Raw genomic sequence first — 16865 nt, 5'->3', positions numbered from 1 at the left:
TTTCATTTCTTTAAGGTATACTTCTATGGGTTATATGGGGTGTTTGGATAAATTTCTGTATAGGCGAATTGCAAAGCGTAAAAGCCTTGTGTTGATTATGTGGTGGATCTTTGGCTGTGGTCGATTCTCTCATAAAAAGGGCTCGATGAGGTAGAAAGCTTTGGTTTTTCTTATCAAGAGAAAAACCACTTGCCAATTTGAGCCGTGTGAATTGACATGGTTTTCACTATCTGACAAAAACTGTATCCCGAATGTACACCGTAGTTGGTTAGAGTAGACATAACATTGATTAGGCGAGGAAGTGCTCTCGCTCCTTTTAATCTTTGTATCCATTACATTCGATTAATTTTAAAAAATCACTGTTTAAAAAAAAGATTAGGCGAAGAGGTCTACTTAGTTCCTTAATTCTACTCAGTTTCTCTCTCAGCTTATAGCAGGCTGTTCATGCTCCAACATCTCAAAATCTGATTTTGATTCTTCATTGTAGTTGATGGTACTTCATTGAATTTTTACTCATATTTTCAAAATTGACTCTATTTATTATTCAGTTGTAAAACCAGTTGTTGCACCAGATTCTGCTGTGGAGCTGCCCTTAACTGCAGAAAATGTGGAGGGTGTGCCGGATGAAATTCAACATTATCTCATTGCAGACGTTGGTAATGTGGTTCTACACGAAATTGATGGCGATTCTGTGAGGTTGAAGCTACAAGGACCGTGTGGCTCCTGTTCAAGTTTTGTAACAACAATGAAAAGATGGGAATCAAGTACTGTTCGATGTAAAATTATTCTAAAGTAGTTGCCGTGGAACCTATAGAAGACGGGGAGATTGGCCTCGAAGCTGAATTTAAGAAAACATAGAGAAGGTAAGAATGATGCATCTCCATTCTTTACATACAAGCTGTTATCTTTTAAAGCACTTAAGTGTGGTTTTTACATGTTTGTGAACCAGTTGATACTTTTCTGCATTGTGGGGCTGTATTACCCCTTTGGAAATTGTATTTCTGTTCTGATTCTTAGGGTGTGATCGTACTCACTTTATGTGCTCGAAAAGGAATTGTAAAATGTGTTTGAGAGCCTTTACATCATTCAGGATCCTTTTTTAGGAAGAGCAGTACCATCCTTGATGCAAATAGATAACACATATCGTCAGCAAAGTTAGGCAGGTAGGGGGGCATCGAATGAAAAATGCTATGTGATGAAAGAAGTGCTATTTCTCCTTAGATATGTCTCATCATCTATGTTAAACATTATGTGTTGAAAGTGATGAATCTAGGGAGAAACAGAGATATATAAATATGTAGGCCAAGCTCTTGTTTGTGTAGTTCAGCAAGAGTTTCGGCATTGTTTTGAATAAGGTATTTGGGATTCTTATCTCTATTGCTCATACGGCCATGCGTTAGTCGGTATAGCACAATATTGGCTTGTGTACTAGAAATGTCGGTATTGGAGGTGCCGGTAGGCCAGACGATATGCGACTATACTTAGAACCCTGATTTTGATTTCACATAGGGCTACAGGGGTGTAGATGATAAAAACTATTGTGGACTCTTGTTATGTTATTTGAAGATTTGAGTGGACATAGTGTAGCTAGAGAGAAGCGATGAGCTAACACCTACTGAGAGCAGAATGTCCTGACTAGATTTTGAACATCTCTTTTAAGTGATAGAAGAAAAGTTTTTTCCTGAAAAAATTGATATATCATGAAAGTTTGTTCCTCGGTAGCAACAACATATTCTTGAGTCGCCACTTGATTCAGTGTTTTTATTGTGTTCATAAAGAAGCTTATATACTAATTTGCAGTGTACTTTATTATCTGTGCCCATATCACTCAAGTAAACTTCATTGGTTTCCTTTAGGTCCATGAAAAATACCGCCATACCTATCAGAGAAGCGGGTGGATCTGTTGAACTTGTAGCAATCGAAGAGCCAATTGTGATAATTCGAATCTCGGGTCCAATTGCTGGGGTATTATGGTTCGGGTGTCTGTCGCACAGAAACTACAGGAGAAAATACTATCAGTTGCAGCAGTTCAAGTTCTATAATACTCGCGGACTTCCATGTTGAAGAACTTCGGGTCTTTCATGCTTAAAGAAGGGTGTTAGCCAAACGTTTTGTGATATATTTCAAGACCCAGTTTGGAATGTGACTGGGTTGGCCATGACTAGTGAACCACAGCTGATAAATTGTGCTTAGTATAGCTTCGTCATTATAAAAGTGTGACGGTTCATTCGTAGCAATTCAATTTGATTAGAGGATTTCATTTTATCTTTTTGGAAAACCGGGACTTGGAAATCGTCATTTTTTGTGCATGTGTGTGATTTGCATTTTCAGGATTAGATGGATTTTTTTGAAGCAAAATGCGTACTTTCACGATCAAATATTGAAAGGCCCCGTTATATTCCTTAAAATGTTGACTTGGATTAGTCCTAAATACAACATCGGACTAGAAACAGAAGGCATACGTATAGGACAGCATATGTTTTCTCATACCATGGATTCAACTTTTAATTCAGGTGTCAAACATTACCGTGTCTAGCGAATTTCGCAATGGCAGTTCGTTAATCCCAAACTTGGTCACCACCTTCTCCCTACACCCGCTACTCTATGCTTTCAATCCATTCCTCCTCCCTCTTCTTCTCTCCTTTCCTTCTATGCCATCAACCATCATGGATGGGATAGCTGGGAGGACTGAGGGCGAGGGACTTGGATGAGAGAGAGAGAGAGAGAGAGAGAGAGAGAGAGAGAGAGAGAGAGAGAGAGATTCCAATCTAATTATTAACTTGTTTCAGAAAAATTCAAAACAATTATGGAGGTCAATTTAGAACATAAAAATACACTACGCCGAAATACATGTAAGTGCACAACTTGAGCTGAAATCTCTTCAAACACAAGCTCCAGGAGTTCTTCGACACGCTAATGCTGTAGAATGCAGAAATCACCCAAGGCATTCTCAAAAGACTACTACGTGCCAAGTTTTGAAAAGGAGTTCACGCCATAGAGGGGGTTTTTCATCGAAAATGTAGGCCAGAGGAGAAATAAGAACTCCACTCCAAATCTGCATCACAAAATATAATCGATCGAGCAATGAGTTACAAAAAGCCATCATGATATTCTCGGATTTTAACAAAGATGAAGGAAAAACAGAAAAGTTATGATGATCAAAGCTGCAATTCCTGTAAACGGATGGCCAGAATTGGGACATAAAGTGTGTTTTGCATCGGCACTTCGAGGCCTAAAGTTGCTTGTGTATTATTGCCCCCGGCGGGCAACTGTTGCTGCGGCTTCTGGCGCAAAAGCATCAACCAGGTCTCCTCGGGTCAAACAATCAATTGCCAGCTACATGGATGGGCCCTAGTCTTTCATACCCTTTCCTCACCAGTCTTGGACTTGGCTTGGCATATGAATTAGAGGAGGTTGATTCTGATTCTTCTGTGACTTAATTTCTTCTCCCATTCACTCTCCTTGTAGTCCGCCCATTTTCTAGTAGTTTGAAGAGGCACAAGCTTTCGTCTCTGAAAGCCCGGCATAAGCATTGGAAACGGTGTTTACTTAGAGTCAAGAATCAGAATTCGTCATTGAAAAACAACATAGAACTAATCACAATCAGTTCAACCAAAACTCATCATTTTCCATGCATTTTTTGCACGAACCATGCTCTTTTTTTTTGGAAAATCAGCCACAAGCTGCGAATAAGTGAAACTGTAAGCCCACTGAGCCAGAAATTCCATAGAATTCTAAAATCACACTTTTGAGTCTTCATCGATCTCGAAAAATCTGATGCCCTTCATTTTACAAGCGAGGGAGAGAGACTCAAACTTGCATTTTTTATGGAATGTTATCGCAACTGTTGCATGCTGGGATGTGTCTTACGAACTTCATGTAGTACATCATTTGACAAAGAAAGTTGTAACCTAGAGTGGTCCCACAAATCTGGGTCAGACAAATGACTATGGCATAGTAAAGAAAGAAAATTATCTCACCGCTCAAGTTGTTGAACATACTTATAAAGCAGCTTTTTGGGAACACATATAACTACGGCATAATAATCTGCTGCTACTCTCCCATCACGTTTGCAAAAAACCGAACTTATAGTGGGTCCCTGCATGTATAAACATGAAAGGGTTAAGGCAATTCTTATAAGGGAGAAAACCTACATCAACACTTAACGACAACAATATAACATGTATGGCTTGGTTGACAAGGCCAATAGGCGGAAAGTTCCTAATATTAGCTGCTTGAATTTTCGAGAATTGAATCCAACTATAACAACAACAACAACAACAACATAACATAACCCATCTAGTCCCCAATCATTGGGGATATGGGCGGGGAATGATTGGAGACAGACCTAACATTTGGCAATATATGCACAAAGTGGTTGCTCTCAGAATACCATTAAAACAGTGGCCCCCCTAAACCTCCAAGAACCGAGGAGCTACAAGGACGTTTTATTGTAAAACTATACCCCCAATCAAAGCCAAATGACATCAGAGAGGGCAGGCCTAGAGACCCAAATCAACTATCATCACTCCAAATTGAATCCAACTATCATCACTCCAAATTTAGCCTCCCTCACCCAACTCAAAAATTATGAGTTCAATTTTGTAAATCATTCCAAGTACAGGGTTTTTGCCCCGACATGACATTATTGGGCTTAGCACTCTTCCTCGTATGTGATTGACCAGATCATCGAGTGAAGTGTTCAACAACCTACATTTGAAAAACGTTGGCATGTCTCTTATGACAGCGTGTTTAACGGATGGAGCTTAAAATGATCCCATGTACTAATAAAGATGACAAAACCCACTTCAACTTCTTTATCCAACAAGCAATGTTGATCCACTGGCTAATCTCAAACCACAGAGAGAGAGAGAGAGAGAGAGAGAGAGAGAGAGAGAGAGAGAGAGAGAGAGAGAGAGATGTTTGGCTCAGTACTCGCTCGGCCACCTTCTCTGCACTGGTTCCCCTCCTGTTTTTAGTAACGTAAAATGCCTACAGTGAGACAATTAAAGTAAAGGAAACTGCAACCATAACATATGAACAAATTCTACATAGTGAGCTGGCCAGCTTCCCTCAAACGTGCCTCCAATCTTTCAAGGATTTCACGTGTGATGTTCAATACAACTTTCTGTTTGGTCAAGGACTTCCTGCTAGCAACAAGGACGGTCTGAAGACAAGGTAAGAAAATGTACAGACAACTTCAACTTGATAGAACAAAAACCACCCTTTTGTTATAAATTCCAAAGATTGGTTTTATATGCTTGGTTAAGTCAAAAGAGAGTTCACCTGACTTTCCAATATTACTCCACCTTCGATTTCTTTCAAATTGTTCTCTGGCAATGTAGTTGTGCTACTCACAAGATTCACGATAGCATCGGCTATGCCTATGCCCTTCTAGATTAAGACGAAACCAGATAACATACTTACCACTGATACCAGCAGGAACTACTAGACTTTAACATATGATATACTATCTAAATTATTGGTGTCAGCGGACCCCATTGCAAGCGACATGTAAATTTCAATTCCTTGACATTTCTTGGAAAATGTCCAACTATACATGTCCACATATCTGATACCCTTGCTCTAGTGTCTAATACTAGTACTCCACACCTAAAGAAGAGCCAAAACTAACATAGTTTAACTGCAAGTCTGCATAAAATTAAAGGTTGCTATATAACCTAGATAAACGCTAGTCTCCGAAGTCAAGTGCATCCTGAACAAGAATTAGATCTTCATTCCCCTACAAAAGGCAATTGAAACAGTAAATTTCCAATGTTAATATTTGCACGTAGACTGTTTTAATTGGCCCTCCCTCAACTTGCCCCAACTGTATTCTTCGGCTTTCTCTAGTCGTTCCCTCTTGATATCCATTGATGTAATTAATGGAACTCCCACTGCTGTAAATTTGGAGCCTCAGGAAGATCCAATATTTATGGTTTAGGGGAGAGAGTACATTTAGGTCTGGTAGCTATGGTATCAATATCATTAAGTAGGAGTATTAAAAACTATGGCCAAGACCAATTTGCATGAAATTCCAAAGATAGAAGACAGTATATGACTCCCTCCATCCCCAATTGTTAGTAAATAAACTAGTAACTATAGTAGAACTGTAGAACCAAGCAATCAACGAATTTCTATGTTTGGTTCGGGACACCTTGCTTCACAAGGAGGTGCAGCAATGGGAGATGGACAAGTTGACGGCTCTTACAGAGAGACGAATGGATTACTGACATTTGGGACACGGGTCGATCTAATAAGATAGAGCCTAGCTTCCTTGGAGTCTGTCCAGGTGGTCATGTTATCAAGCGTTGAAAGAACGATAATACTTCCTCTCCTTGGTATTTGGAAGGGCATTAAGGACGTAACCTCCTTTCAAGGATGCAATTTTAGAATGGTGTGTGTCTTGGGACAAGGCTAAATCAGCAAATATTTGTTCCGGGGAAGTAAGTTATATTAAATTGGTGTGGTATGTGCAAGAGCGATTGCAGGCAGCGCTTGCGTTCTAGTTCATGCTCGACGGCTTAGGCCAATTTACCTTGGTCTGTTCATTGTTCAGTATGGTTCGGGTGTTTCATTGTACAACAGAATTTTCCTTCCAACACATACTGCAGTGCTGTTTGCAGCACTTATTTACCAATGGTGCTTAGTTCTCGAAAGGAAAGCAGTGAAGGTAACTTGGAAGTTGAAGACTACTTTTACATCTTGGAGGTAGGAGCATAAACTGAAACATTCTGGAGCTACGAAGATAGTTATCAAACTTAATCAATTAGTTTCCACGATTCATTAATTTTAACCAAAGATCTTATATCAGCTCTTTTCGAGAAATAGAGAAAAAAAAAACTTTTATTCGAAAAAAGAATAAACAGAAGATCCAAGAAGAAAAGTCTTCTTTTTTTTTTAAGAATTCAGTAAACAAAAGAGTTCTTGAGAGCTCTATAAGGTAGCTCTTAACTGGAAGTTCCTAAGTGTTCTATTCATAGATAATTATGCGATGAGACCCTTCCAAATGGGCTAAGAGAATTCCTAGCACGGTCTTACTTCAACATCTTGTTGAGGTGTCTAGACGAGGATGAGGCAAAGGAGATGATAGTGCACGAAGGAGAAAGTGGTCCCGTTGATAACGTTCCAACCCCCTTCCCCTCGCTATCAGAAAAGGGAGTCGGTAAAGTCCTCTAGCTGGCTGGCGAAGCATGAATGAAGCGACGGAAGGTATAAGCCACTACGTTGAGCTGCTAACTGCTGTTGCCAATCTACTAGGCCTAAACTTCTTCTTTACTTTTCTCTAAAAAAGAGGAAAGGTAACTACCGGCTAGGGTCTTAAACAAGGCTGCTAAAGAAAGCGTTCCACTCGGGCACCATTCCCCAGGAAAATCAAAACATGAAGTAGCAAAAAAAAAAACTTTCTTAGTTTATAAGTTAGCGTTGTCTCCCATGCAAGCTTTGTGGTTTTTTTTCTCTTGATAAGAAAAACCAAACTATCTACCTCATCGAGCTCTGTTATGCGAGAATCGACAGCAAAGTATCCACCGCATAATGAACACAGGGCTTCTACCCTTTACGGTTCGCCTATACAGAAATTTATCCAAACACCCCATATAACCCATAGAAGTACACCTTAAAGAAATGAAAAATGATAACTTTCGTGATGAAGACAAGAATTGCCAAACACAGAATCCAAGCACCCGGCAAAGACAATCGACCCGAATTAAATTAGGTAATGTAAAATGATGAAATCGATAGCCTAATATTAATATTAATCGTGTGCAATACAGATAAAAACTAAGCTTTTGCGTACCTAAAATATGAGGCTAAAATCAATTCGCAAGAGAATTGAGGTTGTTTGTGACTAAAGGTGTGGTGAGATATAACATGTAGAGAGAGAGAGGGGATGAGGACAACGACCTATATCTTCCTCACCGGGTCGATGTTTGGGGGGAGACTGAAACGACTTCCGGGTTTTCGTGAGACCTCGCGTCTTCAACACTTGAGGTCCACCAAACGACGTCGGTCGAATTTCACATAGACTTCGCAATCTCAAACTGAGAAGTCCTTTCAAGACTAATAATTTGTAAATTGCTAACTTATTCTGAGTTTATTTCTTGATCGAAAGTGTTCGAGTGATAGATCTTGTCAGGAAGATAAAACTTGATAAATATCATGTTGTTGGGATGTCAATTGATACATGATCGGAGATGATTTTGGTGAATTTTTTCTTATGAAAATAGGTTTGGCTGTACTTGATAATACCCACCTCGCACCTTGAACCATTGAAACGGCGTCGCAATTATTGAAAGCTCCCATCTTAGGAACTAAGACGACTAATTGGTAAATTTCAAACTCATTTCGGATTTAATTCTTGATCGAGACTGTCCAAACTCATTTTGGTGATTTTATTTTTATAAAAATAGATTTGGTCACACTTGATCAAACCCATTTTATACGGTAAAACTACGGAATAAATCCACTCCGACCAGAGAGAGAGAGAGAGAAAATGCGGTGGTTGCCTGGTTGGTTAAGGTTCTTCAGCAGACGGAAGGAAGGAGGGAATTGATGGGATTGGTCTCTCACTGGCTCACGCCCATAGCAACTAACTAACAGGTCTCTTCTAATCTTACAGCTTTCATTGTTCTTTCATAATCCGTTGATGGTGTTTTTGAAGAGGGTCAAGCTCCCACCCAGTGGGGGGGGAGGCTTTCTGCTCCATTGCCTGTTTAAAATTGAGTTGACTTAATTAAGCTTTGTCAACTAGTACTCGTTTACCACTGTATCCGTTGATAGGACCCTTAGCAAGACTCTTTGACTCAATCACGCTCGTGCTTCTGCTCGTGCACGCGCACGCGCATTATGTGAATTTTGTTGTGGGCACCGGTAAAGTGAGAAGTAGAAAGGCAGGGAGTGTATCATCGATCAAACAACCTATGCTCTCTACCCTTGTTCGGTTGTTTAGAAAGTTTGAATCTCTGTGCAGGGCCGGCCCTGAGATTCTTGGGGCCTAAGTCGAACTTGTAAAACAGGGGCCTATTTTTCTTTAAAAAAAAAAAAACCTCAAGGAAAACAAAAGAAGGCGAAAAAAGGCTGAGAGTTGCTTGGGCTGAGAATTGAACCTTGAATCTGTTGGATATCAAGACTTAAACTTACCACTTGGCTGGCTATCTCCTCTGGTATCTGGAAGCCACTCAAAAGTGTGTGTGTGTGTATATATTACGTACCTAGGTATAGGGGCCCCAATTTTCCGCCAAATTTCGGGGGCTTAAGGCCGCCGCCTTACTCGGCTTAGCTCAGAGCCGGCAGTGTCTCTGTGTTTGCAAATGGGCTTTCTTTCGAATCAGGCTGGATATGGTTATGAGGATATTAGAAAATATTCTTGTTTCCTTGTTTGGTGATTGGATTACCATTGTGGGTGGGAATTTGATTTCTGAGAACAAAATAATAGGGAAATACACTCTGGGTGTTATTGATAAAACCCAGGCAGGGCAAAAGAAACAAAGAGTAAATTTCTCAACCAATTTATTATTGAGGATTGAAGTTTTGAATCTCATTTGCAGTTTGGTGGGATGTGATAGTCAATTTGGGCGACAAAAACAAATTTAATGTATAAAAACTCCACTTCCACTTTGTGCTTTTGCTTTGGCAGCCAAAACTTCTATGTTTGGAATAGTACATTCCAGTAGATAGCCCATCCAATTAGTTAAATCACTTAGTACATTAAGGTACCTCAGATGTCTTTCTATTTTATCTTTCTTAACTTGAATTGAGGCCCGAAAAGTGTTTTTATATGATGTTATATTTCGGTTTCGATGGTATTTGTCTTTGCTTAAGCATTCCCTAGTTCTGTTTTTAATTTAGGAGCTAGTGAAGTGTAATACGGGGGACGAATTCTACAAGAGCCTGAAGCTCAACCTATGTGGGTATCTTCAAACTTTCAGTTACGTGCTCCTGATGCTGTTGGTTAACAAGCCTTACGATACGAATATGGATGAGAATTTTCTATTGCTGATATATTCTATGATTGAGCAGTGCAGGATATGTTTTTCGGCTATTTCTGCTCCTTTTCCAAACGATTTTCTGTGGTTCAGGAATCAGGTCTGGTCCTGAGGTCTGGACTATGTTTGTAAGCTTTGTTGTGGCTGGGATGCTGCTGATTTTCTTCTTCTTCTTCTTCTTCTTCTTCTTCTCCAGTTTCTGCAGGTTTGGAGCTGAAGACGATGGTGATGATGTCTTTCTCATGCTGGAGCTTCAGTTTGCCTTGACCCTCTCATGTTTATAAATGTTATTGTTAAGTGTTGGTGTAGGCCTTCTCCATTTTAAGAATTGCCTTGACCCTCTCATGTTTATAAACGCAGGTCCGATCATAAGTTTGATTTTTTTTTTCAAACGTGATGGCAAGTAGCAGCAGATTACTATGCCAGTCATATGTGTACCCAAAAATCTGGTTTATAAGTCTGCTCAACAACTGATAGCAGACGTATCCCAAAGGTTTCTAATCCTGAATGCCTCTCTCAATACAGACCTATTAGTCTTTGTAACCTAAGCGTGAGGATTATCTGTAAAGTTCTGGCTAATCGCTTAAAGCTTATCTTGAGCAAGTTGATCACCCCCAATCAATCAGCTTTTATTCCTGTGAGGATGATTCAAGACAATGTCATAGTAGCTCATGAGGCCTTCCTCATTTCTTCAAGATTCATAAAAGGGGAAAGCGACAGGTAGTGACTGTGGCTCTCAAGCTGGATTTTCAACAAAGTGTACGACCGTGCACAGTGGGATTTCCTAAGAGAGGTCATGATTAGAATGTGCTTCAATCTTCAGTGGGTACACCTCATTATGCAGGTAGTTTCTACTGTCTCTTATTCTGTTGTCATCAATGGAGAGAGCCGTTTTTCTTTTCTTCCTAAAAGGGGGTTAATACCAATGATCACATAAGATTGTTTACCTTCCTTGGGCAACATTTTTACTCTTCAAAAGCTTTGAAACGTAAATTTTGACAGAAAGAGCGGGGGTCCATAAACTTTGCAGCTCACACATTTCCTCGGTTATCTCCGGTGGTGTACAGTACTAGACTGTGGTTGACCCCTCTCTCTCTGTCTCTCTGGGTGATGCTCTCTCATTGTGCTACCATAAAGGAAGTGAGTCTGATCGAACGTTTACTTATGTTTCATCAGGTCTACTTCTGACTCGAAGAAAAGGCACACTTGGAACAGAAAAAACTTTTGAGGTTCTTGAGCCCCACGGTTGGATCCACCAAACTTTTGCCTGATGATTCTTTTATTTATGCTATTGATGGCATGTCTGGATCGGGTGGTGAGCAAACAATCAGTTGCAGAGAGACTGAACTCCTGTGAGTAAACTTATACAAATAGGGTCTTGAACAGGATGTAACCGCGGTAGGAGGGAAGTTTTGCCTTACTTTTTTCATTTGGTTTGTGAATTTGCAAATTTTCCCTTTATTTTGAGGAATGTTCGTTTCCGGAAAATTGTTGTCTTCAAAGAGAAATATGAGATCATGATTAGAGATGTTCGTTTCTGGAAAACTTGAACTACAATAAAGGAAAATGATTTCGATACAGAAGCTTTTACAAAATTATTCGTTCAGAAAGATGTGACAGTATTATTTTTCGAAATATCTCACGGGCCACCCTCTCTCCTACTTGAAACCCCTTTCAGCGACGGATTCTCCTGCTGACTGATGCTCTTCCAGCAATACCATAAGCAAATTAATAATCCTTGTCAAGGTTTAAATTCGATAATTGTCCGCTTACATTGTTATGGTGATTACATTGAAAGCAGTATTTCACACTTTGGTACTGGGATATTAACTATTACAGTCTTGATGACCATCCAGGATCCAGTGGTGCAATTCTGGGTTTTATTTTGATGTGGATTTGAGAAACTGTCCTTAAATTTGAGTTTTGATCTATCCTCTTAGTAGAAATCTCCTCTCACCCCAATGTTTTTGCTTGCATTTATGAGCACATTAATTTGTAATTAGTCTGTATTAGTGGAAAGTGAAGACAATCTATTCCTATGGTGCAGGTGATATCTTACTTGAGAGGTCCCCTACTTTTCATATTCAGTTTTCATCCCACAACGTCATACGAAAGATACAGTGTAGGTGTGGAAGAAGATGGAGAATATCAAGTAAGTGGTATCTCTTAGTATTTCTTTCTAAACTAAGCTCTCCAAATATTTCTACTTCGTATCTGGTTATTCCTTGTGGTAAGAGCCAGTGCTTTGAGATTGATGGGGTGTGTGTAACGCAACTCCCCTGAATCGAAATGGAGTCACATTGGGAGTGGTGGTTAGTTGCCAAGAGCAAAAGAGTAGTCTAAAGAATGTCTTTCTCTTTGGTGCATAACAAAAGTCACATGGTGTATAATTTGCTGATTCCTTACTCTTTCATGCATGAGAATATTGGATTCAAACCCATGTTTTTCTTTCAACTAGCTTATGGTTGACACAGGTCATACTGAATTCGGATGAAAAGAGGTACGGTGGTCAAGCACTGATTTAGCAGGACCAATATATTCAAAGAACTATCAGTCAGAGGTAGTCATCTTCTTTCTTTGCTTTTGCCATGCATCAAGTCCAGCATCCATTGTTTGCTACATTATATTGTGAGTTACGATTCTTTCTTGTTTGCTAACCCGTCTCAGTCTCTGGGCAGAATGGATGGACTCCGAAATTGTTTGGAAGTGCCACTTCCTAATAGAAGTGCTCAGGTTAGTTCAGCCCAGAGGCAAACACAAGCTTTAGTACTGTTTCAAAATGCAAATATTCATGAAGTATTAACAGTTGAAGCTCTACTGTCATAAGACTCGTGATAGATATGAGGCTGCCAACCATGGAAAATAACTTTTTGGTAGACTATTTCCACTCTAATATCTATATCTACAAATTATTGTGCATCAAAGAATGAACATGCAATTAACTACTTGTGTTTTCTCATTCTCACTCTGGCTCCTTAGGTCGTAGACGTAGTACCTATGTTGCTTGACGCAGAACTAGGGAGACAGTATTTTATTTCAGAATCAACATCCCGCTTTAACAAATTAATCTGAATGTTGCATTAATTTTGACTGGTTGCCTGAACTTGAAAATCGGGATCATCAAATATGTGTCTTGGATTTGGGCCTGATCATTTGCTTTTCTAGCAGGTTTACAAATTGACTCGGATTCTGAGAATATGAACTGTCATGCATACTCAATTTTGCACAACTCTGGTTTTTCAAGGAAATGAAGCCAAAACCAATGATCACATAAGATTGTTTACCTTCCTTGGGCAACATTTTTACTCTTTAAAAGCTTTGAAACGTAAATTTTGACAGAAAGAATGGGGGTCCATAAACTTTTCAGCTCACACATAATCCTCGGTTATCTCCGGTGGTGTACAGTACTAGCACTGTGGTTGACCTCTCTCTCTCTCTCTCTGGGTGATGCTTTCTCAATGTGCTACCGTAAAAAGAAGTGAGTCTGATTGAATGTTTACTCGTGTTTCATCAGGTCTACTTGTGACTAGGAGGAAGTGAATCTGATCGATCTTTTACCCGTTTTTCATCAGGTCTACTTGTGACTTGAAGAAAAGGCACACTTGGAACAGCAAAAACTTTTGAGGTTCTTGAGCCCCACGGTTGGATTCCTCAAACTTTTGCCTGATCATTCTTTCATTTATGCTATTGAGGGCACGTCTGGATCAGGTGGCAAACAAACAATCAGTTGCAGAGAGACTGAACTCCTGTGAATAAACTCATACAAATAGGCCCTGTTTGATTGGAGGGATTGGATTAGGAAGGATTATAGCTATGTAGGGTCTTCAACAGGATGTAACCGCGGTACTTTTTTATTTGGTGTGTGACTTCGCAAATTTTCCCTTTTATTTTGAGGACTGTTCCTTTCCGGAAAATTGTTGTGTCCTTGAAGAGAAACGTGAGATCATGATTAGAGATGTGTGCAGCTGTGCTACAAAGCCCTGACCAGTGAAAACTTGAACTACAGAAAAGGAAAATGATTTCGATACTGAAGCATTTACAAAATTATTCGTTCAAAAAGATGTGACAGTATTATTTTTTGAAATATCACACGGGCCACCCTCTCTCCTACTTGAAACCCCTTCAATTATCTCTCACGCTTTATAAGAGCGTGTAGCGTCACGTTCGTCGTTAAAACTGTGCTTCTTGCACTTGTGGATTGTTAACATGCGCATGCGTACATCTAAACAACAATTTGAGGTCCATATTTATCTTCTTGTATTACACCGAATATGGCCTACAATCTTTATATTAATTCCCTTTACAAGAGAAGCGTCAAAGAGAAACTCGGTCCTTCGATTATCTCTCAATTCAAGCGATATAGAGCATATTAGTGTCACACGTCCGTTATCAATATTGTGTTGGTTACGGTTGTGAACTTCATTGCACGCACGTGTACATCGCCGCAACAACTGTCTTCAAACTTTGTTGTATTCCTTCATTTCTTTGGTTTGGGTTCGATCTTCAAAGCAGAATGGCCAAAGCCGAACACTTTGGGCATTTTTCCATTGAGCAACTCTCCTCGACGGTTCCTCAAATGTATCCCCAACAAAATTCACATAGTGCACGTGCATGAGCAGAAGCACGAGCGTGATGGCATCAAAAGAGTCTTGCTAAGAGTCCTATGTCACTAAGCGGGCCCACAAATACAATAGCTCGTACAGTGGTAAACAAGTAGTCAACAGAGCTTAATTAAGTTGACTCAATTTTAAACAGGCAATGGATCGAGCAGATCTAAAGCCGGGACGGATTATGAAAGAACAAATTCCTTCCTTCCTTCCTTCCGTCTGCTGAAGAACTTGAACCAACCACTGCATTCTCTCTCTCTCTCTCTCTCTCTCTCTCTCTCTTTCTGGAGTGGATTTATTCCGTAATTTTACTGTATAAAGTGGGTTTGATAAGTGTGGCAAAATCTATTTTTTCATAAAAATAAAATCACCCAGATTGTCCCCGATTATGTACCAATCCATATTTGATCAACAAGATCTTCAGCAAGGTATATCTAATCGACAGGTTCTAGCACTCGAACAGTCTCGATCAAGAAATAAATTCGAAATGAGTTTGAAATTTACCAAGGATCGAGCTATTTGTAACCACAAATTTTTTATACATACAGTCTCGATCAAGAAATAAATTCGAAATGAGTTTGAAATTTACCAAGGATCGAGCTATTTGTAACCACAAATTTTTTATACATAGTCTGTTGTAAGTCTAACCCACAAATCTTAACTACAACCTAAAAAATTTCTCCAAACTTCCAAAATTGTTCCTGCATTCCAAAAACGACTTTTCCCCCAAAATGGAACCCTCTCCTCTGCACCACCACCAAATCCTCCGTAACCACCACCGTGGTTGGACTGTACCCACCTTGCCCTCCATTTTAAACTCACGGCGATGTCACCACCACCACCACCGTTTTGCCCTTCTCCGTCTCTCCCCGTTGCCCTCTTCTTTGTCCGTCTGTTCACCACCACCACACCAGACAACACCACCACCACGCACCGACAACCACGACCGCCAGTCAGCTCCAACTACCACAGTCACCGCCATCACCAATAACATACTACTTGCCCAAAAAAAAAAAGATGAACTCCAATCGGACATTCAGTCCCAAAAATCGCTACCAAAATCGGAAATTAACTTCTGAAAATATTTACAAAATTCAGATACTAATATCCGAACACTCTATGCGTCATTTCTTTTTTTTTTTCTCGTTAAAAACGCAGATTCCGAATACATAATGCTTCGTATAACGCATTTTGCAAATGCGTGACTGGTTTTGCAGCGTCTGTCTCCCACCAGATTACCCACCTTCACACAAATCAAAAAATTCTCATCATGGCCGACAATCTACTCTACTCTGTAGACATCGCTGCCACAAATCCCACCGCCACAAAGCTTGTTCTCCCTACTGCGGAAGAACAACCAGAGAATTGGGTACAAGTTTACGACTCCTGAGAATGAGAAATGGAATGGGTTGGGGAGGAGGAGGTGACTATGGTGGGAGGAGATGGCTGGTGATGAAGACAAGAATTGCCAAACACAAAATCCAAGCAGCCGACAAAGAGGATTGACCTGAATTAAATCACGAAACGTGAAATGACGAAATTAATTCGAATAAAAATTGAGGTTTTGCATATCTAAAATGTGAGGCTAGAATGAAGAAAATTGACGGTCGTTTGTGGCTAAAGGTGTGGTGAGATATAACATGGAGAGAGAGAGAGAATGAGGACGACGACCTGTTAGAGATGATCTTCCTCAACTTGGGCGAATGGGCGGGACGACGTCAACCGGGGTTTTCTTGACACCTCGCGTCTTCAACGCTTGAGGTCTTCAAAACGACGTCGGTCGAATTTCCCATATACTTCTTATCTTCAACCTGCAAAGTCTTTCAAACCTAATAAAGGGAACTGATTTTCGCGCTCCAAGATTTACTGCAGGTGCTCCATTTTTTGTTTTTATACTGTGATGTTGCTTGCAACATCAGTGTATATTTTGTTATATTTTGTTTTTACACTGTGATGTTGCTGGCAACATCACAGTGTAAAAACAAAAAATGGAGCGCCTGCAGTAAATCTTGGAGCGCGAATATCAATTCCCCTAATAAATTTCAAATTTCGAACTCATTCTGAGTTTATTTCTTGATCGAAAGTGTTCAAGTGATAGATAGATCTTGTCAAGAAGATAAAACTTAGATATCATGTTGTTGAGATGTCAGTTGCTACATGATCGGAGATGATTTTGGCGAATATTTTTTTAAGAAAATAGATTTGGCTGTACTCGATAAAATCTATCTCGCATCTTGAACATGAGAGGTAAATTGAAACGGCGTCGCAATTA

General features: G+C 39.9%; 1 long non-coding RNA gene and 1 pseudogene across 3 annotated transcripts; both read left to right on the top strand.

The window, feature by feature from the left end:
• Positions 1–508: 508 nt before the first annotated feature.
• LOC131323287 (nifU-like protein 2, chloroplastic) lies at positions 509–2263 on the top strand (annotated as a pseudogene).
• Positions 2264–8387: 6124 nt separating this feature from the next.
• LOC131323288 (uncharacterized) lies at positions 8388–13942 on the top strand. 3 transcript variants are annotated; one of them, XR_009199145.1, is made up of 8 exons: positions 8388–8601; positions 9850–9928; positions 10026–10830; positions 11163–12138; positions 12461–12546; positions 12665–12719; positions 13155–13464; positions 13559–13942. It is a non-coding gene; the product is annotated as an uncharacterized LOC131323288 (long non-coding RNA). The 3 variants fall into 3 exon arrangements; XR_009199146.1 differs by lacking the exon at positions 8388–8601 and having other exon boundaries at positions 9798–10479; positions 10591–10830; XR_009199144.1 differs by lacking the exon at positions 8388–8601 and having other exon boundaries at positions 9314–10830.
• Positions 13943–16865: the final 2923 nt, after the last annotated feature.

Source organism: Rhododendron vialii, chromosome 4a (genome assembly GCF_030253575.1).
Source record: "Rhododendron vialii isolate Sample 1 chromosome 4a, ASM3025357v1".
In the NCBI taxonomy this organism is placed as follows: Eukaryota; Viridiplantae; Streptophyta; class Magnoliopsida; order Ericales; family Ericaceae; genus Rhododendron; species Rhododendron vialii.
Note: the sequence above shows the minus strand (reverse complement) of the source record. Positions and strands in the feature narration are given on the sequence as shown.